At 29.5% G+C, this 7,734-nt stretch overlaps 1 pseudogene; it reads left to right on the forward strand.

Annotated features, from left to right (window-relative positions):
* The first annotated feature begins 5,722 nt into the window (after nt 1-5,722).
* LOC145127129 (dynamin-related protein 4C pseudogene) lies at nt 5,723-6,847 on the forward strand (annotated as a pseudogene).
* Nucleotides 6,848-7,734: the final 887 nt, after the last annotated feature.

Here is a 7,734-nt window from a genome sequence, read left to right on the forward strand (position 1 = left end):
GAAAAATTTGTGGTTGAAATTCAGGACGTTACAATATATATATATATATATATATATATATATATATATATATATATATATATATATATATATATATATATATAGAGAGAGAGAGAGAGAGGAGGGTTCAATTGAGAAAAAAAAGGTTGAGAATGGGGGAATCATTCTCAGCTAATCATTTAATTAGCATCTTAACATAAAATACACGGTGGCAAAATTGTAAATATGATATGATATCTTTCAATCACAGATACATAATTGTGGATAATTTGATAACAATTCAAATTCATTACTACTCGATCGTTCATCATCCAAATTTCTTCTCCAACCTTCAACGATCATCCAGATTTCTTCAATTAAATCCTCGATCAACATCATCCAGTGTTAATCAATCATCCATCTTCGTCAAAAACACGTTCATCAACATCATTCAACAGTAGACAAAAAAAATCGTTTTTGGTTCTTTCAATCCAACCTTCAATTATGCTTGAATTCGAGCATATCTTCAACATCTACAATTAATTATACTCCCAGTGTCATTAGATCAACATCATCGATAATCAACAACAATTTCACTTCATATCATTCATTCAACATCGATCATCAAACAAAACTTCTAAATTAAGGTTAGAAAAACGTCAAATCATTTTTTTTTTGAAAAATTTCATATAATTCTCTATCAATCTACTATTTTGTAAGTTTTAAATAGTCAAAGTATCATGTTTTTAGCTTTTTAAAAAAAACTTACTTGTATGCACTCCAACTGTTTGATGAAATGCATAAACTAAATTACCACGTTATATTCACATATGAATATGTTTTCGCACCTTAATCAGTATATGATTATTAAAACACAAAAAAAATATACAATTTTATATGTTATTCATATGTGAATAACATATAAAAATTATATATATTTGTGAATATACCTTGTAATATTCATATGTTAATATCTTGTATAATTTTCATATGTGAATAAACTGTGTAATATTCACATATGAATATACCATCTAATATTCATAAGTGAATATATCATCTAATACTTACAAGTGAAAATACTATGTAATATTCACAAGTGAATGCATCATTTAATATTTAAATATGAATATATTGTATCATATTCACAAGTGTATATACTATATATTATTCATATGTGAATATACTGTGTAATATTCATGAATGAATATACCATGCAATATTTAGATGTGACTAGAATGTGTAATATTCACAAGTAAATATACCATATACTATTCACATTTGAATCTACCATATAATATTCACATGTGAATATACTATGTAATATTTATTTGTGAATATACCATGTAATATCACATGTAAATATACAATATAAACAACATATATCATATAATATTCACATATGATTATACATTCATGTGTGAATATACCATATGATAATTAGAATGTGATAAATCGCTATTATTATGAACTAAAAGTATATTTTTAACATTTTTTATGTGTATTCACATGTTTTTCAGGCATCGTTATAACTCAATAAAAGAATAACATTTCAATCAATGGTTGGTTCATATCCTGGTGGTTGACGATTGGTTGACGTAATTGAGAAGATATCATTGACGAAGACAATATGATTTTATATTAACGTGTAAATGTTATACAATTTAATATATTCTTCATTTTGATCGTGTTAAATTCAAATGCAAATGATATTCATTAACCAATACATGTAAAATAATATTGTTACAATATACAAAAAAACTATTCACAAACCAATTCTTATAGTGTATTATTTATTTTTATATATAAAGGTTGTATTCACAAAATAAATAAATCAACATGTATAGTTTATTCACATAAATAAAAATAACAGATTACAATGATGTTTTTACTAGTGTGATTGAAGTTAGTAACATCAGTAAATATGTCGTAATGATTTCTAAACTTTATCCATATATGAATAAATAGCATGTCATGATGATGTCATCACTAGTAGGAATGAAAATTTAGTGACATCATCAAAACAATTTGCCGCAATGAAGTTTAGTCTCGGAATTGGACGAAATTCGCATATTTGATGTAAAATGGTGCGATTTACAAAACTCACCGCTTCGCCGTGACGTACGGTGTTTTTCGGCCATTCGGGAGTGTTTAGGGCCTCAAAATGACGTTTTTCTATTTTTATAATTTTCCGAAAAAAAAAGTTATCATTTATTCACAAATGAATATAACATTAATAAAAATATATATGCTTATATAATTATTTTATTAACCTAAAAAGATTAGTTGTATGTGAATAAATATATATTCTTATCAAATACTTTTTTTATCTTTAATTTTATATGTTTTGTAGTCCTCGGTTTTATTGACAGTTTTATTCATTTGTGAATAATACATATATATTCACATTTGATTATTACATATATATTCATTTGTGAATATTACATATGTTCACATGCGGATATAATTCTTATATGTTATTCACATATGAATTACAAACTTGGTTAGGACCTCAAAACAATGTTTTTTTTTCGAAAAAAATACATTATCACATATGAATAAAAAGTATGATTAATTTTTTATAATTTAAATATCATTCATATATGAATATAACATATAATAAACATAATATATTCATATTTAAATATTAGACGATGCATTCAATTGTGAATATTACATAGTATATTCACTTGTGAATATTAGATGGTATATTCACTTATGAATATTATATGATATTTTCATATGTGAATATTACATAGTATTACATGATATATCACATTTGAATTTTACATAGTATATTCACTTGTGAATATAATATGATATATTCACTTATGAATATTACACAGTATATTCACATATGAATATTACAATGTGTTTTCACAAATATATATAATTTTTATACGTTATTCACATATGAATAACATACAGACTTGCATATTTGTTTTTTTTTTAATAATCATATACTGATTCAGGTCGGAAAACATATGCATATGTGAATATAACGTGGTAATCTAGTTTATGCATTTCATCAAACAGTTGGAGTGCATACAAGTTAACTTTTTTAAAAATGTTAAAAACATGATACTTCCAATTCAAGTTATCAATTCCAAATCATCATATACTTCCGATTTCGACTTTGAAGCGTGCAATTCCGATTTTCATTTCATTCCAAAAAAAAAAATCCGATTTCAATTTTGAAACCTTGAAATCCCGATTCCAGATTTCTTTGTAATACTAATAATCAAGACGCGAACTGTTCTGATTAGATTATATGTTCCAATTTCAGAAGCTTCCGACTTCAGATGCGACATCCTATGTCTGATCGATTTCACATTTTGATTTTGATTTCTGAAAATCCGATTAGGAACCTGTAAGTACCGATTCCGAGTCCTTCAATGTCGACTGTGACTGCGAGTCCAGAACTTCAATTCCAATTTCATGAACAACAATGAAATTCTGATTCCAACTGAGTTCGTTTGCGAATCTGGGAAATTCAAATTCGGAGTATTCAACAAAGAAATCGATGTTACGTATTTGAGATTGAAGGTTATTATCATATTTACAAGTTTGTCACCGTGTCTTTTATGTTTAGATTAAATGAGTGGCTGAGAATGATTCCCCCATTCTCAACCTTTTTTATTTTCTCAATTGAACTTATATATATATATATATATATATATATATATATATATATATATATATATATATATATATATATATATATATATTTATATATATATCAAGGTTTATATATGTTATTTGTTTATAAATTAATTTGATAATGTTGATTAAAGGATGTGATTTTATTAAGAATAATTCATTAATATCATACTAAATATCAAGGTTTATATTTTTTATATATATAAATTAATTTGATTATGTTGATTAATGGTTGTGATTTTATTACGAAAAAAAAAACACGAATAAAGTCGACATTTAAAAAAAAATATAAATCTAAATTGTGTTCAAATATTACAAATTTTGACCTATATAATTAAATGAGTCATCAAAGCGAAAGTCTTGATCCCATTATTATTCATTTATTTTCATTTTCATTTTCATAATTTATTGTGTTTTTTTTTTCATTTTACTCAAATGTTTCCTTAATGGTACAAACTCATGATTTTATAAAATATTTAAAGTCACAAATCATAAAAATTATATATATTCATAATGGTTCATATATTTATTTTAAAATAAATTATAATCTTGCTCGTAAAAATTATATATTTAATAGTTAAAAAATAATTAAAAAAAAGTTTTATTAATTAAGATTTGAATTATAAATAATGATATTTTTTAAAATTGTGATTTCTAGGTGTTTAAACCTAATTTTTCAAATATAAACATAAACATATTATCATATTTTCTCCTTGACACTCGCTTTGAAAAGGTAAGTTCAATCACGCCCTTAAATTTCGTTTTTTTTTTTTTTCTTGTTTAGGAAAAATATTTTTAACAACGTCCGTCCCGATCATCTTCTCACTCGTTTCCATGCATCTGTCATGGCCGATGGCTGATAACAACCAGGGCACCACATCAATTTCACCCCCTCTTTTTTCATCATACAATGACAAGATACGTCCCATAATTGACACCATCGACAAGCTCCGCAGCCTTAAAGTCATCGAACAAGGCATCCCTGACCCCACCATCATTGTTGCAGGAGAAAATTACTCGGGCAAAGCAAGCGTTATAGAGTCACTCGTCGGAATTTTTCCTCCATTTGCACGGGAGGCCTGTTCAAAGGTTCCTCTTATAATGAGGCTTCAAAACCATCAGAATCCTGCACCGGAGTTCGTACTAAAGTATCAGAAAAAGTCTGTTCGGATCATGAAGGAAAAGCTAATATCCGAAGCAATTAATCAGGCTACATTAGAGATCGCCGGCATAGGTAAAACTATACCGAATGTACCTCTAACTTTGTTAGTGAAGAAGAAAGGTATTCCGAATCTCACCATAACTTATTTGCCCGGAAAATATTGGTATTCCACGTCCGAAGATAAGTCGAGAGACAATTTCGAACATATCTCAGGTACCTTTTTTCCTCAGTGTGCTTCTAAATAATTTCATACAATTTCAATTGGCATTTCTATTTATTTACCTGAAAATATATATATGTTTCATCTCCAACAATTCAAAACTTAAAAGGTCTTATATTACTATCATGTATGAATCGTCTTGGGCGGTTTTTAAAAGGTATATGGCTAATTGCAATGCATAATTTGCACATGCTACTTCAAAAAAATAAAAAATATGTAACGCTGACATCTGCTTGTATTTTCATAAGTAATAGAGTCGTAAATGCTTTTGTTAAAAAAATGACAATGCAACGTAAAGAAAATTTACATTGTGTGACTTACAAAAGCCAAAAAATAAGCTTAAAATCTAAGTGTAAGTTTGGGGAGATTTTGTTTTAATTGTTTCAGATATCACCAAGGGGTATATAAACCCAAAGGAGAGTATCATTTTAAATGTTTCTTCTGCGCGCAGTAGACTCCCATCTATTCGCACGTCACATAGAGTAGTGGACACCAGAGAAGAGAGGACGCTTGCAGTCATTACCAAATGCGACGAGTACCATAACATTGATCTTAGTAAAGCCATTTCAGAAAATAAATTCAAGATTCGCAACCGCTATCACTTTATCAGAAACAGAATCAACGATGAAACCCATGAGGAAGCTCGAATTCAAGAAACCACACTCTTCGAATCATCTCATTTGTTGTCAAAGATTGAAAAGTCCATGGTGGGTATTCCTGCTTTGGCCACTAGGCTTGCAAAAATTCATTTAGTAATCATATTGAGATGTCTTCCAGACATCGTCAAGAAGATCAATGAGGGGATTTATGCTCTGGATTTGGAGCTGAACCAATTACCCAAAAACTCTATGAGTATTCCTGATGCATTGACTGCTTTTATGCATATGGTTGGGTCGTTCAAGGTAACTCTTCAAAATATCTTGATAAAAGGTGAGTACGATCATGAGTACATTGACGAAAAACAAATGCATTGCAATCCGCGGTTGGTTCAAATGCTAGATGAATTTTCAAAAAAACTCAACTCGGTTGTCAAATTCTCTGAAAATTTCCTAGTTGAGGAGTTGGATGTTCTCAACGAAGCTAATGGGATCTGGTCGTCACTTTTCGTTCCTCACTCTGCTGTCTTATGTTTGCTCGAGACAAAACTCACCAATATCTCTCCCTTTCCCATTAACTTTGTAAAAAAAGTGTGGGATTATCTTGAAATTGTTTGTGTTAGAGTCTTGATTGATCATCATGGAGATTATCCACAACTGCTTTCATCCATGAGGAAAGCTCTTCAGAATGTAATGGAGAAAATGAAGATTGAGTTTTTAGGAAGAGTTGTAGAAATGATAGAGATGGAAAAAACCACAGATTATACCTGTGACCCTAATTTTGTTGCTTCTTGCAATTACAAGCTCATGGGAAATCGTGATGAGTTTTTGAAGGCAATGTGCAATCATGTGGAGGAGATAAACATGGAAGGTCATGATACGATCAATGTTAAGCATCTGTTTAGTGTCCCCGGAAATACAAGGGATCAAGCATTTGATTTAAAAATGAGGATGACGTGTTACTGGGAAATTGTTCTGAAAAGAATGGTTGATTGGATGGCACTTGAGCTTCAGTTTTTGGTGAAAAAATTGGTGAACAAGGAGATGGAAATGGAGATGGTGAAGGAGGCGATGGTACATGGTGGTATAGAAAAGATGTCGGAGGAACTATCATCCTCCGGAAAAGAGAGGGTGAGGCTTCAAAAAAGCATTAGCATATTCCAGAAATCACAACAAATCATCGAGGAAGTCAGGATGGCATTATTGTTTCAGCCGACTAGAGGGCCAATATAGACAGTATTTTAGATTGAATCACAACTTTTTGCAAATAAATTTGATTTTTATCCTTAAGTATATTAGTTTCCACTTTTCAGCATTGCACTAGGTCCATATGTTCAAATTTAGTTGAGAATATCATTGACAATTTATGGATGATTAAAAGGACCAAAGGAAGATATCCATCTCGAAGAAAATGCAAAAGTCCTAAACATCACTAATCCTGATATGTATATCTACCCTAAACACCAAAATAGTGTTTTTTTTTTTTTTGAGTTGACTTAATTGACCAAGTAAATATCAAAATTGAATCGATTTAGCCACTAATGATCTCGTCATGTTAAATTGGACCATAAAGTCTGATTTTTAACTCGTTTTACCCCCTACGACCTCCTATAGTCGGCTACTCGGTTCCCCTGCTTACGTAACATCCTAAATTAGACCATAAACTTCTAATCATGCTAAATTAAACCTCGAACTTTGAAATTAACTTTATTTTTTCAAAAATCAGTGTCTAATTTAGCATGATTAGAAGTTCAAAATCTAATTAAGATGCCACATAGGCAAGAAAATCGAGTCAAAACTTAAGACTTTAGGGTCCAATTTAGCATGAACACATCTTCAATGGCTAAATCGAGTCAATTTTGATTGGTTGGTAGAAATAAGTTTGTTTTAAAAACCTTGGTAGAAATATGTTTGCGTAATGACCCAAAAATTATAAGGTAAAATTTTCATTTTTAAATTCAACCATAAACACCATTTATCCTTTTCAATCATTCAAAAGTATATCCTAGTAAAAGTAATTATCAGAGTAGAATCCTAAAGTCATAAAGTTGCGGAAACATGGGTGGACGTGCTACGATCAAGTCGGACCCTTCCCTTTCGAACCGTAAGTACCCGAAACC

Source organism: Lactuca virosa, chromosome 7 (genome assembly GCF_052849685.1).
Source record: "Lactuca virosa cultivar CGN04683 chromosome 7, Lactuca_virosa_CGN04683_v6, whole genome shotgun sequence".
NCBI lineage: Eukaryota > Viridiplantae > Streptophyta > Magnoliopsida > Asterales > Asteraceae > Lactuca > Lactuca virosa.